This window comes from Enhydra lutris, unplaced genomic scaffold (assembly GCF_002288905.1).
Source record: "Enhydra lutris kenyoni isolate GAN:26980312 unplaced genomic scaffold, ASM228890v2 scaffoldscaffold1, whole genome shotgun sequence".
Classification (NCBI taxonomy): Eukaryota; Metazoa; Chordata; class Mammalia; order Carnivora; family Mustelidae; genus Enhydra; species Enhydra lutris.
The window spans coordinates 37,533,285-37,553,450 of record NW_019154085.1 but is presented as its reverse complement, the minus strand read 5'-3'; positions in this window follow the sequence as shown (position 1 = coordinate 37,553,450).

The following is a 20,166-nucleotide window of genomic DNA, read 5'->3' as shown; positions in this document are numbered from 1 at the left end:
CTAACATTGAGAAACTTCCCTCTGTTCCTCTAAATTAATAAATCTTTATGACTATTGCATTTCAAGAGCAGTTCTTGAAATTAATCTGGTGCCATCCTTGTTGCTAATTAGATATGAAACAACCCCAAAGTGTTTGGCATCTGCAGGTATCTGCCCATCTCATGGGAAATTCTAGAACTCATAATCGGTTAAGCTTGGAACAATATATACACATGGGCTAATGGTAAAAACACATGATGCTGTGAGGGTATAAGCTTGTTAGCTCGCAATGAAACTATGAAGTTCTAAATAAATTGAATTTTTAAAAGATTTTATTTATTTATTTATTTATTTATTTAAGCGAGAATGCCAATGTAGGGAGAGGAAAGGGAGACAATCTTAAGCAGATTCCACCCTGATAGAGGAGTCAGACGTGAGGGTCAATCTCATGATCCTGAAATCATAACCTGAGCTGAAACCAAGAGTTGGATGCCTGACTGAATGAGCCACCCAGGTTCCTCTGAAATAACCTAAATTTGAATGAACATGCCAAGAACTGGAACATGGAATGAACATCCCCCAAAACTTACTACTCCATCCCCTTTGACTTTGTGTGCTCTGAAGTACAATGTCTTGGCTACATTGATATACTCCAGTTATACAAAGGGACCAAACTTGAAGATGTAGAATTAATGAAAGGAGAGGGTGTAGTAGAAGGAAAGTAGATGGAAAACAAATAAAAGAAGCAGTTTGGGGAACTACAACTGTTTCTCATCTCCTCCACTTTCCCACCCTGATAGAAATATAGGTGGGAAAATCAGAATGCAGGGTACACAAGGGCCTCTGTTTTACAAGGAAATTGACAGTGGAGAAAGCTGGCCTTGAAACAAAGAGTGGAGGGCTCATGCAAAACAAACAAACAAACAAACAAACAAACAAAAAACAAAACCTTGGGTGTTTGAGCCTTTCACAGAAGGTATCTAGAATTCTGAATTGGTTTTATTACTTATGATTTTTAAAAAAATATTGAAATGGATGAAGTTATTTTTACTTTCTGGAGCTCTTAAAACCTGAGTGCTTTACCTAATGGGAATTGAGACCCATTCCTTTTGGTATCATTTCTAAGAAGGCCTGTTAAGTATTGAGAAAATAGCCCATGTTCATTTAACTTGGCATAGTTCATGAAGGAGTCAAACTATTGTCTGCCTAGATTTGGAGGTTTTCACTTCTCTCAGACTGTCTGGAAATGTCTATATTTAGCTTTCCATCAGGTAGCTTCCTCTAATATCTTTCATGACCATATGGTATAATAACAACAAAATAAACCAGCCACCATTGCCATGGAAACAAGCACAGATGTTATGAAATATGTCTATAAAAAGTGCCCACCAATGAACAACTCTGTATTTCTTTAATTAATTCAAATATTTTGCTGTCAGCTCTTTCTCTTTGAAGCCACAGATTGTTTTTCATCCTCAGATTCATTTCTTCCTAATAATAGAAACAGATATGTCTGTTTGGTCCCACTGTCTCAAGATCCAGAAATAAGATTCTTTTTGAAAATCTCAAGCTATGGAATAATTCATCTGTAATCACCATTTGGTGCCTTTTATCCTCTCAATAAAGGTCACGTCATAGTCATATGAATGCCATAGGTCTTTTTTTTCTATATCAAGCATGTTCTTCTGGAAGCTTTTCTCCTGAATGGGCCAAAATATATATTTCCACTTAATAACTGTTAAGAATCTTATGCAGCTCTGTTGTATCAATTATGCAAACACCACCTAACATTTTTCTTACATTCATCCGATATGCATGTTTTTCTCCAAATATTACTGTGAACCAGAAGACCGCAGACATCCCCCCCCCCTTCATTTTAGTGTTCGTGTGGATATGGTGTCCAAACTGTGATATGGGAAATAGATTTTACCTGCCTGGATTCTAGTTTGGGAATGGATTGCATTTTCTTTCCCAATCTTCAGGCTGGCTAAAGGAATATCAATCAAGACAGAAGACGTAAGGCAGAAGCTTAACCCTGAAAGAAACTACCATGTGGATTTACTTGATGGCATAAGGAAATTATTTTAGAGGAAGTATAGTTTTATTAATAATGTATTAGAAATATTAATACACATGGATTAATTTTTTTTAAATCACTGATAAAATTCACATGAACTTGAATGAACTTGAGTCTCTCAGAAGTCCCATGACTGCGAAAGAAAGAGGCTCAAAGACAATGTGAATTAAGGCTACAGCTGAGAATGAAGATTTTTTTTTTCTATTTTTTTAGATTCTATTTATTTGAGAGAGAGAGAGAGACTGGGAGAGAGAGGATGAGAGGGGGGAGAGTCAGAGGGAGAAGCAGACTTCCCACTGAGCAGGGAGCCCGATGCAGAGTTAGATCCTAGGACTCTGGGATTATGATCTGAGCTGAAGGCAGATGTTTAACCAACCGAGTCACCCAGGTGCCAGAGAATGACGCTTTAATAGTGCTCTTCTCTTGGCCAAATGGCAGCTTTCTGGAGAGCTCAGAAGAAAAACTGCTCAGACACAGGTGCTGAGAACAACTTATCACCCCCTGGATACCTCTAGTTGAGTTGAGCCCCAAATAAGAGAAGATAAAATTGTTACTGTATCTCCCCTGTGTGGCTGCTTTCTGTGCTCTGGAAAGAAAAACCAAATCATGAAGCAGAAGACACAATTCTAGGCTTTATGGAATTCATCATGTGGTTGGGAATTTGAAATCTAATCACATGAATCAGCCTCATAATGCTGTTAAATCTCTATATCAACAAATGCTGATTTTGATCATTAGTGGGGCTAAAGGGAGATTAGAGAAACTTGTTATAAATTATAACCCATTAACCATATAATAATTCTTAACATGCTTAGAATTTAGTGCTACAGTTACTAAATTCTTCTTAGGAGATGCTAATTCACAGTGCTTTAGGAAATTTATAGCATAAATTATTTCACTAGGAGAAATCTTATTTTCAAAGTATGTAAACAATGGTTTTAGTTTAGGTAGGACAAAATGCTGATGTGTGTTTATGGAGTTTTATTAGTGTATCTTGTGTATAACTCAGAAACTAGAGTCAGTGTTATTTAGGAAAGATGAGACATAATGTGTTCTTTATGGAAATTTTGTCCCAGAATTTCAGTGCTGTCATGATCAAGGAATTCACGAGTTTCTGTCTTCTGGGACATCTGGACCTACAAATCATGCCTCTGGATTTGATTTCTTAACACATGTCTGAGGCTCATAAAGGTCATTGTATGACAACCTCCCAGATATTAAATATCTTATTCCCCAAATTTCTATATACTAATACTACACTGAATCAATGACAAATGAAGCAGACCCTGGGAATTCTATGAGATCAGGCAAAGATGAAACACTTCTGTTATAATTTTAATCTTTTGGATTCTTCTCATTCATAGAGAAAAAGATATTGATCATGTTTAATGTCAAAAGGATCATTTCACAATGCTGATGCAATTCATAATTAAGAGTTAACACTAGGAGATTCTGTATGGCCACATGATCTATTGAGACATTAGCAATCACCACTCTGGGTTTGGGGACTGAACTGAGAAGAGAAAAATGGATCATTGCTAGCTAATAACATATGAGCTGATGGAAAGCAGTGCAATCACGGGCATGGTAAAGACAGCTAGATCAGGTTGCCTGGGTGAAGGAAATGTAAAACTGGGTTTCTTGGGGGAGAGAAAATGCATCTAATCTGGCCAGTGTGGTCTGTGGTGGTGGGGGGTGGATCCTAACAGACAGAGCTTGTCTATGACCTGTCAGTCAAGGAGCAGGAATCCAGTTTGTGGGCTCCCTCAGAGAAGGTTGTGGCACACAGTCATGCTGGGGCTGGTGTCATCCACCAGACCAAACAGAAATTTGAGGGTATCCAAGAAGAGAAAGTCTGAGGACCATACCAATTCATAACACCATCCTCAATGATTTCTACAGTGGAAGCTATAGAAAGCCACAGGATCCCTACCCTGGGGGAGAAACAAAACCATACCCAGTGATCACCTGCCATATCCTTGGCTAAATAAGGGATTTGTCTTGAAGAGCTTATATACCTCTCCTCTTGCCTGTACTCTCCAGTCTATTCATTGCAGCAAGAGAGATTCTTTCAAAACCTAAATTGACCAGGTCTGGTCAATCCTCCGCTCAAAACCTACGATGACTCCCTTTCACTCAGAGTGAACATCAAAGTCCTCACAGTGGCTCCAAGGCCTTTGTGGCCTGGCTGTTGTGTCCTCCTGCCCAGCTCAGTCAGCTCCTGCCACTCTTGCTTTGCCATGGGTTACCTATGTAGAACTTTTGCAAGTTCTTTTCTTTCTGACCAGACTGTTCTTCCAGATGTCCGTTGGCTACGTCTGTCAACCTTCTGTGTTTCTGCCCAGCAGGCATAAGCATGCCCTTTTCCCTGTGCTTCTGTTACCTACTATCTACTCTGGTTTTTCCTTTATTCTCCAGCTCCTACCATCTTCTTACAAACCATGTCATCCACATACTATGTTTCTTGTTCCTCTCTGCTCCCCTAAAGTATAAGCTCCATGAAAAGAGAAATCTCTGCTTGTTTTATTCAATGATGTATCTCAAGTACCTGGTGCTTAGTAACAAAGGAAGATGGTACAAGTTAGATACATACATGGAACGTATGGATGAATGAATGCGCTGATGCTCACATAGTAGATGAGTGGTGGAGAGAGGATTTGCATTCAAGTTGCTTTCCAAATAAGTAAATAAATAAATAAAAGTTGCTTTCCACCATTCACTCATCACATGTGGCCCCAGCTGGGATACTGGGTGATGGAGAGAGAAAAGAGCTAGTGCCTGAGCCACTTCTCCTGCCCCTGACTACATCCCTGGCTGCAAAAATAGCCTTGAACACTGGACTATTAGGTTAAAACTGAAATAATTTGAAGAATGAGACTTTTGTTCTTGTCAAAGAGAACTGTCTGATTCTCTGTAGATTGCTTGCAGTCCTGTTCTTTGCCAGCATGGACTGTATGTGCACCTTATCAGTCAGAGCAACGTCTCCCCTGCAACTCCATGAGCTAATTATATTAGTGCAAGATGCAATCATAAAACTGTCATCAACTGAAAAATCCAAGCTGCTATTCTGTGAATACCTTTCTTCCAGTGTCGGCTGTTAACTGTGTCAGCCTCCATGTTCTCCAGCAGAGACAGTGTGGGTGTGGGGGTGGACAGTGGGCTTAATTAAATCATTAACCTTCATCACCAGTTCTTTTTAAACCAAGGGAAAAAAAACACTACCCAGAATGTAATATGGTATTAGTATGAAATATGGATCTTTTAAGACTTTCTCATATTCCATTTTTAGAACACAGACATAATTATCATGCCTAGCCGAGCATGCTATAGAAGGTGAACTAAATGATGGCATGCATAATTGGGATTAAGCCCTCGGAGGAATGTGATGATGATTTTTATAATTCTGCCCAAATGTGAGGCTCTCCTTACTGAGCCAGCGAGCCCAGTCTTGCATGGCATAAATGAGATGACTGGGTCTTGATGGCCCAGGTTTGCTTGCCAATAACATTGAAATCACTTAAGTAATTTTGACACACATCAGCCAAGGTCATCATTAGAGACGGACTTTCCCCTAATAGGGAGGTCAAGAGCCTGGATGAGAGAGTGGAAAACAGAGTGCGTGGTCACTCACCAAAAGCAGCTCTGCAGAGTTCAGGCTGTGTAACAGGAAAAGGCTCCCAGCCGGGATCCTTCACCCTATTAACAAGAGGGGTCTTCAGCACTAGGTTCTTCCCAAGTACTTATTCCCGGAATCTATGCTGAAGGTGGTTCATTTTTCAGTAGTGTTCTGTGCCACTTCAGTCAAAATGATACTAGGAAAACTGTTGGATAAAACAGAGAAAGGTTATTCCTGTCTTCAAACCTCATTTACAGCAACAGTTATCACCATACACACAGTCCCTACCAATGAGGGTTTAAATGAGGAAGTCCTCTCTCATGTACTTTTTCTACTGAGAGCTGGAGTTACAAGGGCAGAAAGGAAACCAGCTTGGATAGAATACATGTTATGGCATTTAGTCCTAATAAGAACCTGGTGAGGCATCTGTTGGGACTTATACCTAAGTGTGTCTGGGAGCAAAGGGTTCACAGGGGAGTTAGGAAAGTGGCCCTGAGTCACACGTTTAGAAAAGAGATCTGGATGCTAGCCCTCACCTGTAAATTCCACCTCTCTGTCTTCCTAGGGAAGACCCAAGGAGCCCTATACTCAATTCTAGCTTTAATTCTTCCTTGAATTGTTCCTTTCCTCCTTGGCTTGGTTTTTCTAGATACATACGTCAGGCACAAGTCAGAGAAGTATTGCCTAAACTCAGTGTTGAGAGCCAGTCTCTAATTTGTGATGAGCTAAATCACAAAACATGAAATGACCAGATTTCTCTGCCATGGAACAATTGTGCAGGAAATTTTTATTTTTTTAATCTGTGAAATCAGTATAGAGGTTAACTATGAAGAGATGAGAGCTGTTGGCAATGAACAAAAAAAGGGCCTGCCTGACTGCCTGCCTCATTTGCACAGCCTTTACTCCCAAATTCTTCGCCCAAGCTGACAGTTTTCTCAAATCATTTCTTCTATCCTTTGGAGATCATGAAACTGGAATTCATTCAGGTTGATAAGCATCCCCATTGGAGAATGCAAGTCACCTCTGGGTGTTTTAGAGGGCTATCAATCATGAACTAATCATGAACCCATCATGAACTAATTTTAGGGGATTGCTCCCAGTGTCCTGTGTGAGTTCAACTGGGGGAACTGGAGTCAGGTTTGGACGGAGAGGTATTTGAAACATGAAATGCATTGAGTTTAAGCAGAACTGAGTGGAATAAGTGTTCCCTATCTCAAGAAGGCTCTGCCTGCCAGAGGGAGAGGTACGCAATGCCATCAGGAGATTTGAGGTCAGAAGGAAGAGAGTCAATGCATATTTAGACTGCTGGTGGTCAATAATCAGGCTCAAGAAACATGTGAACAGTCTTCTCCAAAAAATGCAGTAGAATGCATATCCTGTCCCATCCATAGAGGAGCAGTCCTGTCCATGCATTGGGGAGTTCACATTTCCCTAAATTGCCATATACTCACTGTGCTGGGAGACAGTCCTGAAGGACAAACATTCAGCTCTTGTCTTTCCTACGCCTCATGCCATCAGAGCTTCCCTCCTCTACCCAAGCCCCAGCCTTTTCCATGTAGGTGGAGAAAACACATATACCTACACTGCACTTTTTCTTTACCAGTGTTTTCCCTTCTTCTTGTAGGGTTTGTCACCTGGCTACTTTGTCCAGTTCCATAAGTACATTTCAGGTGTGAATGTACCTTGTGGCTCACCTAGGAATCACATGTCCATGGCTAACAATGTTTCTATGGGAAACTGTTTTTTAAATAGAACAAGTTGACTTAGAAATACTTTTTCTGACACAACTTTACTGTAAAGTGGTTGTAAACTGTATTCATTTCCTAGGGCTACTATAACCAAGAACCACAAACTGCATAGCTTAAAAAATATAGCTTCTCATAATTTTCAAGGCTAGAAGTCCAAAATCAAGATGTTGGTAAGATTGGTTTCTTCTCAAGTATCTGAGAGAAGGATCTGTTCTAGGCCTCTGTCCTTAACTTGGAAATGGCTGTTATCTATTCATGCAGCATTCTCCTTGTGTTTATGTCTCTATGTCAAAAGTTCTCCTTTTTATAAGAATGTCAGTCATATTGAAATAGAGCTCCATCCAAATGACCTCATTTTACCTTGGTTGCCTCTGTAAAGACTCTATCTTCAAATAAGGTCACATTCTGAAGGTACTGTGGGGTATGAATTTGGGGAGGACACAATTCAACTCATAACATAGTCTGTTGATCTGCTGATGATACAGGTATCTTCACTAAAAATCAGGTATTTATTGATGAAAAAGAACAAAGATTTGTGGATGACAGCTGTAGAAACATCTTAATAATAAATCAGAGTTTCTCTGAGGTCCATATATAAGGATGAATTTGACTCTGCATTTTTATAAAAGCAAAGACCATGTAATTATCAATGAATATCCACAATGAATCAATGAATATCCTATTAATAGGATGGCTTCTTCACCTTACTTGATATTTTCTTTTTCCCTTCAAAGTCTCAAAGGGGACAGAAAAATTCCTTTTAGCTTAAAATCTCTCAACCTGGCTGCACGTTAGAATCACCTGAGGGAAAGTTTAATGAAACATGGACCTCTGTGGAAACCCAGAGATTCTGATGTAACCGGTTGGTGGTGGGTTCCAGGTAGCAGTAATTTTTTAAAAGTCTCCCCAGGTGATTTTATTGTGTGACCAGCTCTGGGAATCACTTAAAGCTCAGCTTAAAACCATGTAACACTAAACACTGGTTATTGAGTCAAGGATCAAAAATGTTTTTAATCCACTCCCAGCATTTGGACATAAATAGTGAAACACATTTTCTTTGCTGAGGGAGGAAATATCACTGATTGTACAGCCTGGGTAGGAGGAAAGTGTTGGTGCTTTCTGAATGCAAGAGGTGGCACTCAGTGCTAACAAATTATAACAGAGGATGTTGGGGCAGATGTGCTTTAGATTGGACTGAGTTTTCTAATCATTGGGTGGAAATTGTGTTCAACAGACTGTGTCTGACTATATCAGAGGATGGAGGAGTGCGTGGAATGAATATGTGAGAAGCCTGCCTTTAAGAAAGCCAGAAAAGCTTGAGAGTTAATTCCAACACCTGAGTGAATTGAATATACATATTATAAATACATATTTTACCTATGTATTTATATAAATATTTATTTATATGTTTATATATTCTATATTCTATATTTGTACATAATTTTATTTATGCATGTATTTATATTTATATATTTATAAATATATAAAATAATATAAAATATGATTTTATATAGTTATTTATATATTATATTTCTATATATCTGTAATTATTTATAAATAATTATATATATTATTCATATATAATAATTATATATGTTTATGTATAGTAATTAAATATTTCATATATATGTATATGTATTATAACTTTAGTTATAATTTCTACACATACACATATAGTTACTGAAGGCTTTACATGGTCTAGACAGTGCCCTGGACCTTCCATATATAAAAATGATTAAGGCACAGGCCATGTTCTAGGGGAATCCTCCCATTACTGACAATTACACAACTATAACATAAGGTAGAAGTAAAGGGGTCATGTGAAGACATTCAGGGAGAGGTGAAGGAAAGAGTAGAATGCTAAGAGAGAAAAAATACAGAGAAGGTTTCAGAGCCAGACCCACCGATGCTTTATCTTACAGTTTCAGCCACTTGGTATGTATGTGGCCTTTATTAAGGCAACTAACCTTGTCTTGAACCTCAGTTTTCACATAGAGATAGGGAAACCAAGCTTAATGTATTGTTGTAAGGATTAGCAATTATGGATGTGATTATGGATGTGATATGCCTACTGTCGCAAGTAGGCACTCTGGAAATGGTAGCTTTTGGGTGAATACAGGAAAAGGGGACTACAAAGTTAGTGTGATCATGTAATTTATCACCTAAACTGGGGCATTTCTTATTATAAAAAGCAGATGTTTTAATAAGTATGCTGCAATGACAGGTTAAACTTGAATGGTCCTGGGCAGCCAGGATACATAATCACCCTATAAAGTGATCCTGATAAAGATTGCTGTGAGGTGTCATTGATGAGGGATTCAGGGCATAGGGTTTGGGTCAGAGTGCCTGGGTGCAAATCTTGTGTACCTCACTCAATACCTATGTAAACTTGCATTAGTTCATTAACCAATCTGAATCCTCAGTTCCCTCAATTACAAAATGGGGATAATAATAGTACTTCATAAATAAGAATGCATATTAAATACTTAATATTTATCATGTCCTTAAGATGAATCTATAAGACATAATGAGTACTCAGGAAGTTTTTTTAGAAAGATTTTATTTATTTATTTGAGAAAAAGAGAGGACTCACGAGCAGGGGGAGGGGGAAGGGAAGGAGAGAGAGAGAAGCAGACTCCCTGCTGAGCATGCAGCCAGAGGACAACAGAAGACATGATCTCCGTACCCTGATATCATGACCTGAGCTGAAGGCAGGCACTTAAACAACTGAGCCACCCATGTGCCCCAGGAAGTTTTAATCAATATTATTACTACCTGGAATGGTGAATGGTGAAAGATTTATAATCAGAAATAGGAGAAGCTGAAGAAAATGGAAGTCAATTGTTGCAAAAGAAGTAAAGGACTCAATGCATCAGATGTGGAAACCAAGAGAGCAATGGGGCTTTTGAGAGAATATACTAGTGCAATGGAATTGAAAGACTGATTGTAAACATTTGCAGAATGAGTGAGCAGGAAAGAAATGAACTCTTCGCCTCTAGACCAGTCTTCCTAACAGCTTGGCAGTGAAAAACAGAAGCCAGATGGTTAGAAACTGGAAGGGAAAGTAGAATTGAGAAAAGGGAGTAAGGATTTTTGGGCCTTCTTAGAGATGAAGCAGAAAGTGTTAATGGAGGGAGTGGGCTGAAAGTATAAAGGGTGGTAAGGGAACCACCCTCTCCACCTTCTCCCATGGGATCTTCATCCTTTGCTGCTTTCCTTGGGGTGGGAAGGGAGGGGTTCCTTTATAACCACCCACACTGTCTTCCTCCTCTCCCTCTACACAGACAATTTTGCAATAACCTATTTACTTTTCTATCACCCTAAATAGGTCCACAAATGAACAATACAAAGAAATACTCTTATTTGATTCTACATCTTTACCTATCATTTAATTACTCTCCTCTTCTTATCTATATTTTTGGGAAATTAATTTAAATTTGACTTACTACTTGGCCACCTCCCATTTGTTTCCAAGACTATGGCCTCCTGGCTTCTGCCCTTTTCTACTCTCCCATGTTTTGGGTAGTTATTATCAAAATGACCCACCCAATGACTTTCATTTTGAGAAGTGAGTGGAGGTTCTCAGCATTTATCTTACTAGACTCTCCAGTAGCATGGACACTCAACCTCCCTCTTGAACATTCCTGGAATATTCTCTTGGTTCTGCTTCTACATCCCTGATTGTTACTTCCTTCTTATTATTCTACCCATATCTTCAATGTTGCTGTTCCTTGACATTCTGTCTTCAGAACTCAGAACAGTTCTATAGCGCCCTGGATAATGTCATCCATGTCAATATTTTCAATCTCCCCTCTGTTAAGTTAATGCTTCTCAAATCTCTAAATGTATCCAGAGTTTCAGATTCTTATATCCAATTCCTTCCTTAAGGAAGACTGTGGGATCTCATACAAGGTAACTGAAAGCCAGTATCCATAAAACAGAACTAATTATCAGACCCCTCTTTACCTCTCCACATCCCCATAACCCCTACTTAGTAAAAATCTGAGTATAGTCTGAAGTCAAATTGCCCCAGTTTGAATTTTTGTTCCATCACTCCCTATCTGTTTGATTTTATGCAAGCTATTTAACATTTACGCATTTTATAAATGAAAATAAATTTTAATCTAAGGATGGAAGGAAAAAAGGTGAAATTCATGTTTAAGAACACCTGGCAAGTAACTCCTCAATTAATTATAGCTATTATTACTATTTCAGTATTATCCTCTTTTTTGTTGGGGCACTACTGCCTACCCATTAACTCAAGCTAGAACCCCCAGGGAATACCTTTGATTCTGCTTTCCTCACTCATGGTATCTAATCAATGACTAACCCCCACTGACATTACCATAAGCATTTCTTTTTTTTTTTTAATTTTTAAAGATTTTATTTATTTATTTGACAGAGAGAAAGAGAGACAGCGAGACAGGGAACACAAGCAGGGGGAATGGGAGAAGGAGGAGGCTTCTTGCTGAGCAGGAGCCCAATGTGGGGCTCAATCCCAGGACCCTGGGATCATGACCTGAGCTGAAGGCAGAAGCTTAATAACTGAGCCACCCAGGCGGCCCGCCATAAACATTTCTTAAATTTGTATTCTTTTTTCATTTCTAATTCTGTTCCCTTAACTGAAACCTCTGAGATATTTTTTGGATTACGGACACAGTCTCTCAAATGGAGTGTTGGATTCCAGTTGTGTCTGCCTTCAATCCATCTTGAAACCAACTTCCAGAGTGACTAACTTAAAAGTCAAATATGACACTGTCACACTCAGCTTAAAACCTTCAGATGACTACCATGTCCAACCACCTAAGTTAGTTAGATCTTCAGCATGGTGTGTGAACTAGAACTTGATGCCAAACCCCTGAAGTACATGTGTGGGTGTCAGGGAATCCTGGACATAAAACATAAAGAAACTGAGTCAGCTGGACCTTCGAGAGAAATGAGGTTGATGGTTAATGTGGGGGGTATCAAGGGAAACAGTTGCTTATTTCCTCATTAAAGTATCATGCCCCCTACCTCACATGGTGTGGTTTTAAAGTGTCATGCCCCCTACCTCACACGAGGATGCACACCTCTACACATACATGCACATGCACACCCACACATACACACACTATATGAAATAAGAACAATAGAAGATGATCACTCTCCCAACAATAGTACAAGTGAGAGTAGTGGTGTTTTGGGGTAAAGAAGACAGGTTTTGCCTTAGAAGAAAAACCTAAAAAACAAACAGAGAAACAAAAAAACAAGGTTGACATAAACAAAAAACAGTACAGGAAATATAGGAAAGTTCACATTAGAAAGAAAAAAAGATGGATGAGTATTTAAAAAATAAATAATGGAAATTTTGACTCTAGGAGAACTTTTAGATATAAGATAAACATGTATCTTACCTGTAAAAGGTACAATTTATATGTATTACATGTATATTATATATTATACATATATTACATATAATATTAAAGAAATCTAAGGAAAAATATTGTAAATAATTTTATTTTAAATAATTTTTAATAGAGTTTGAAAACACAGGAATACATTATTTAATCATTTCATTATTTTTAAATTATTGATTTTAAAATGTTATTGGAACAGAGTAAGACTTAAGACATTCTAATGTCGATTAAGAGAACACATTGGAGGCTGAGATGGAACAGGAGGGAAAAAGTTGGCTGACAGTTTTAATTGGATAAATAATGAGAATTTGAAACAAGACAGTCTCAATATTCAAGTGTAAGATTAATATAATGCCTAGTTTGAAAAACTCACTTCAGTCAGGTTGTGGTTGCAGGTTTCTGTTCTTTAGACACTATTCAGAGATCTAGGGTGGAAGCCAAGGACACACAGAATACTGCTGAGTGTTGCCAAACTTATGAGTCAAGCTTATGATTGAGAACATGTCTTGTTGGCATGTGGATGGCAGTAGAATGAGACCACATGGCAGAGGTTGAGATTGGGTGGGAAACTAGACAAACAGGACATAGCAAAGGTGGTGCAGAGGTTTCAGCAATGAATGGCCTTGCTCAGGAAGGGCTATAGAGGTAGCAAAGAGGCAGAGGTGTTGCTCCTGACTCAGTGCATGCAGAGATTGATAGCACTCATAAAGCAAATAGAGTGAATGAAATTCTGATTCTAGGACTATTGTCTAGAATAATACAATAATACATTGCCATTTTTTTCCTATTTACACTATTTTCTACTGTTATGAAGTGAACCTGTGGGTATTAATTCTAGCAGGAAGGTAATGGAAGGCCTGCCAATGAATCCTGTCTGATGGAAACAAAAGGTTAAAATCATCTCATGAAAAATTAATTAAGGGTGGAGTAAGGTGCTTTTGGCTACAAATAGTAATGAGCCTAGAGGCAGCTGGTTACAGAATTCATCTGCTAAGCAACATAACAACATCATCAAGGACTCAGTTCCTTTTTAAATTTCCATTCTGCTATCTGCACCACCGTGGCCATTATTGTACAGCTTGATCACAAAATGGCAGCCTTGCCCTCAGAAATCCTGCATCTAGGCAACTGTCCACACACAACTCACCAAGGGACAGGAGAACACTGGAGCCTCTTCTTACATCATTTTGTACTAATGAATAAGACCTTTCCCAGAAGGATTTGAGCAGATTTTTACCTATATTTGTTGACCAGAATTTTTACCACATGCCTATGCCTATACTGATTATTGGCTGAGGGCATAGCATCCTGACAACTAGACTATGCTCACTTCATTCACTAACTGGAGATATGGAGTAAGTCCACCCCCTGAGCTCATGAGAGGGGAAGGTGAGGCAAGAGGTGGAAGGGAAATGGCCATATGTGCTTGTGTCTTTCTTTGGAGAGTTTCGGTGTCATTTGAAATTACATTAGGGAAGAGGATCACATCTGAATTGAACTTCTCAGAATAACTACTCTCCCTCATTATTGTAAGGTTCAACCCCTTCAATATTTGGTATTTCATTCAGATAAGGATTGGGGAAAGTTGGCCTGACCTCCTCTGCTGTCCTCATAGGACTTTACAGTAAAGGACTGGGGGAGAAGCATATTGTTGGACACAGTTTCCATTGCTAAAACACATCAACAGTCTTCTTCTAAATTGCAAAAGCAGAGATTCAAAATGAATGCACTTCCAGTCCTATCTCTGCAAACAAAGGCTGGAAATATCCTCACTTGCAACTATCAGAAGGGCCACTTAGGAGGAAAGATACTCCTGGCAGGGTGAGATGATTGCAAGATGATTGCAAAATTGAGACCTAAGAATTCATCACTCCTATAAACAAATGTAAGTAGATTAGCTTGAGCAGAGTCAAATGTCTAATGACGGCCTAAAGTAAAATTGTAATTTCTTGAACTACTTGAATAATGGCATTATATTTTTGGTAATCTCAAAATTAATGGGGGGAAAACTGTAACTTAGTTATAAACTTCTAAACTGTCCCTGCCTTGTGTAATATATTGTAATAGAAATTACTGAACCCAAAGGTATTTAAAATTTTGCCATGCATAAATCTCTGATACTGTTGATGTAGATATTTAACTATTTTTTTATTCTAAGATATATCCTAGGAATTTGGTGGTAGGGTGTGGAGGGAGTTGGGGTGGAAATGGAGTGCCTTTCTCTTAAACATTAAACACAACACACACAGACACACACACACACACACCCTTAACTGATTACTTAATGGTGTTCGTTAGTTGAATTCTGTTGTTTGAAAATTGACTTTAGATTGTTCTTTATATTTTCTACTCTATCTATCATTCTACCCTCTTACATCAAGATGAGACCACTTTGAACAACCCAGGTGGATCTCATAGTACACAGAGATGACTCAGCCACTTCTTTGGGTTTTATTATAACTTGCATTTGATTAGGTGTGCTTTCATATTCACTGCCTGATCCAATTTTCACGGAAGCTGTGTGCATTCAATGGAGCAAACCTCAACATCATCATTTTATGGATGAGCAAACAGAGGTGTGGGTTTAAATAAGTTTTGTAAAATCATACAACTACTAAGTGATAAATTGAGATTTAACGTCAGTACTTTCTCTCTAAATAAAGGCTTCTTTCTCTTCATGGTATAAAAGTCTGATCTATATTACCTGGCCCTAATTTTACATATTAGGTTAGAATGACCATAAGTACTCTCAAACTTGGAAGAACATGAGCATAATTCCTTTAGAATGCTGAAGTTCTATGATAATACACCATTGTTCTCCTCTTTCTTAATGTGTAGAAGAATTTCTAAGGGAGAAATCAGGAAGACACTTAATTGAAGGGTTGTCTCCTACACTTTGAAATCAAGGGCTAGAAGTTGGACAAGTCTGTGTTTAATGTCTATGGAAATGGAAAGAGAGTGGCAGACTGTATAGGATTCAGAACTCAGGCTTTGTTATCACAGAACTTCCCCCAAACTTCCTGCCTGTACCCAACTTACCCTCACCCCCACCTACCACTGACTCTAGATCCTGAGACTAAACTGAAATAGCTAGTTCTTAGTTTCATCCTTACAAAATTCAGCTAATGCAAGCTAACCCACTGTGCTTTGATTCACAATACTTAACAACTGTAGTTTGAATATTACAACAAAGGAATCCAAGCAAATAAACTAGCCTCTGATTTTGCAGAGAAGGAAGTCATCTGATAGAAATTCCCAACATACCTATAGGCTTAGATTTATTGGATGGTGCATCTTTCTTCCGTCTCTCTGGATGTGATGGAAAAGCTACCATTTAACTTTCCAATGCTCATCCTTTAGCGTTTCCAACTCTGTCTTCTCCTGACTTCTAAGAATTGAATACTCTGTCTCTTTCCTTTAAAGCACTCTTTCTTCTCCTTCCTGTGACAATACACCCTCTGGTTTCTCCACATCCTCTGGTTGTTCTTGATCATTACTCTTACACTTCCAAGCCATTAAGTTTTGTGTTCCTTGGGATGTATGTTCCAGGTCAACTCCCTAGCTGCCCCTGGAAATGCCGGTCATTTCTATCGTTTAAATTACCATCTACTGATCTGATTCACAAATTCCCAAATAAAACTCAAACATGTCTTGTTATTCAGGTCCCAATATCCAACCGTGTACTATGGTTACCTTTTCTTTCAGCTTTCCCAACAGTATGGGAATATTAACATGTCACAGTGTGAAATCATCTTTCATCTTATAATCATTCCCTTTCCTATGTGCTCTCTAGGGTACTCCCAGTTCACTCATTGCCCAGCTCACAAGACTAGGCACCATGCTCCATCACTGCACTCCACTGCACTGCACTCCCTCCTGCACACCCTTACATCCAGTCCTTCAGCAAAGCCTGCATTCCACGATTAAATTCCTGGAACCTTACCTTCTTAGTTCCCTCTCTCTCCTGCCACTTCTAGAGTTCAGGCCAGCATCTTTTTGCATTTGGATTTCTGTAAGAGCTTCTGTTTCCAAGTTTGCCTTACTTTAATCAGATTTCCTTATCGCAGCCAAAGCTGTTATTCTCACAAGCTAAACCAGTACATCCAATCTTCTGCTGAAAATATGTCAAGAGCTCCCTGTTTCTTTCAGGATGGAGTGCCTGCATGATATAGTGTTTGCTTAGTTTCCAAGTGGCCAATTTTGCTTTAACTTTTTTCAGCAACTCTTTTTTTTTCAATTCAGTGTTATTACACATAATTAGAGATTGTTGTGATTTTTATTCAATTTGGTATCCTCATTAGAGTAAGAGGAGTAAATTATGCTTTACAAACACCATATTATTTCTCCACCATTATGATATGGTTTTGTGTTGAATATATATAGGGGGAAAATAACACTGGAATTATGGCAATAACCACATGTAAAGCCAAGCACTATACCCTGACACAGTACTGAGCTTGCCATTACAAGGTGTTTTAGTTTCTTACAAGTGCTATAGCTTTCTCATACGTGCTTTTCCCTTTGTTTGGATCATTTTCTTTTCTTCCCTACTGTCTTCCATGTATGTCAATTTTAGCCTGTTAATTATTCTTTTTTTTTTTTTTAGATTTTATTTATTTATTTGACAGAGAGAAAGATCGAGGCAGGCAGAGAGAGAGGACGGGAAGCAGGCTCCCTGCTGAGCAGAGAGCCCAATGTGAGACTTGATCACGGGACACTGAGATCATGACCTGAGCTGAAAGCAGAGGTTTAACCCACTGAGCCACCCACATGCCCGCCTGTTAATTATTCTAAAGCCTTCCTTAATTCCAGTAAACTGATTCTAAATGTTTCTTTTATGGAAACTCAGAAAACTCTACTCTTTCCCTAACATGATAGCCATCACATTGTAAATGCTGTTGCCTGTTTACTGCCCCTCCCTCCCCAACTAGACTGTAAGTACCATGAGAGTTAGGAATATGTAACAATAATGATAGATATTTTATACACACACACACACACACACACACACACACACACCCTGGGATCTAATAGAGAGGCTGACATATAACAAATATGCAATAAGCACATATTGCTGAATGAATAAATCATTAAATGAATAATAACATTTCAGCTGATCCCTGAAGGATTGGTAAACTTCAACATTCCAAGTTAGGAAAAACATTCCAACAAGAAGTATAGCATAGAATGACACACAGAATTAGAAAATTTGGGACATGAGTAAGAAACTGAGAAGTGAATATTTTAAAGAGAATGGTTAGTAGGCTAAAAGCAGGAGGAGAAATCTGGAGGAGAAAGAAGCCATTCAGAAAGCTAATGTAGTAATAGAAGTAAGAAGGAAGAACATGTTTTGATTGAAGTAGAGTTGACACACAATGTTACATTAGGTTTAGGTGTGCGACATAGTGATTCAACAACTTGTATGTTAAGTAAGCTCACTAGAAGTGAAGCTACACATCTGTCGCTACTGTCACTAAGTAACACTATTATGATACCATTGACAATATTCCTTATGCTGTATCTCTTATCTCTGTGACTTACTCATTCCATAACTAGAAGCCTATATCTCCCACTTCTCTTCACCCAGTTTGCCCATCTGCCACCCCTGCCCCTCTAGTAACCATCAAATTTTTCTCTGTATTTCAGGGTCTGCTTTTGCTTTTTGTTTATTCATTTGTTGTATTTTTTAGACTCCACAGATAAGTGAAATCATATAGTATTTTTCTTTCTATGAGTAACTTATTTTGCTAGGATAATATTCTCTAGGTCCATCCATGTTGTTGCAAATGGCAGGATCTTATCCTTTTTGATGACTGAATAATATTCCATTATATATATATACCACACTTCTTTATCCATTCATCAGATGATGAATAGAGACTTGGGTTGCTTCCATATCTTGGCTATTATAAATAATGCAGGAAGGAAGACAATTTTTAAAAATAGTTATTTATTTCAGAAAGAGGGAAGATTGGGGAGGGGCAGAGGAAGATGGAGAGAGAGAATCCCAAGCAGACTCCCTGTTGAGCACAGAGCCCAACACAGGGCTTGATCTTATCACCCTGAGATTATGACCTCAACCGAAATCAGGAGTTGGACATTTAACCGATTGAGACGCCCAGGGACCCCAGGAAGAACATTTTTGATGAGAGTCTAAATATTATATAGGACCTTGAAAAACATCAGGCCATTGTAATAGGTAAGCTAAGCCATTCAGACTGATTTCTGAGTATACAAATAAAAATAAATCAAGAGACAAAAGAACCAAACAATTTTAAGTGATTCTGTTCTGAATGATGGCTTACCTTTCTATTAGAAATTGAGAAAGGACAGGCTTCTATTAGTTAACAACTGTCCAGTGATTATTGGCACCTTTTTCTTTCCATTGGCAAAAGGTCAATGAAGTATTTTTGTCTTCCAGCATCAGAGTGAGATGTTAGAAAAAAAGAAATCTTGCCATTTGCAACAACAGGGATGGAACTAGTGGATATTATGCTAAGTGAAATAAATCAATCAGAGAAAGACAATTATCATATGATCTCACTGATATGCGAAGTTTAAGAAACAAGGCAGAGGATCAGGAGAAGAGAGAAAGAAAAATGAAACAAGACGAAACCAGAGAGGGAGACAAACCATAAGAGACTTTTAATCTTAGGAAACAAACCGAGGCTTACTGGAGGGGAGGGGTTGGGGGATGGGGTTGCTGGGTGATGGACATTTGGGTAAGTATATGTTGTGGTGAGTGCTGAGTGTTGTGTAAGACTGCTGAATCACAGACCTTATCCCTGAAACAAATAATACATTAAAAAGAATACATAAATAAATAAATAATAAAGGAAATTCATGGTCAGGCAGGTCTAGGTGGTGGGTTATGTATTTTGAATGCTAACTTGCAAAGACTTGAACACACATGACATTACTGTAGATTTCTTCATATGTATGTACAGCCATCTTCCCTCCCAAAATACTGAACTAAATCTTTAACAGTAATATCAGAATCCAGATAAGTCAATTTCTACCAGTTAAGATATTTTGAACAAATAGAAACAAGTTTGTTTTATCAAAGTCACTGAAAAAAACTTTAAAGTGTTTTTCTTTTTAGATAAATTGTTTTATTAGAAAAAAGGAAACCATCAAAAAGGAGAAAAAAGAAAATAAGCTCCCAAAGTTCCTTCTTAAGAGAAAAAAAGTGCCTGACACACATCAGACACTTGATTCACTTTTATTGAAGCCGCAGCTAGAAGTGATGATACATTTCAGGTGTCGGAAAAGTCATGAGAAAAAGGTTTTGATTTCTTGAAATCACATTGCACATGGTGAAGTTGTGCACCAAGATCATCATAACCCCGA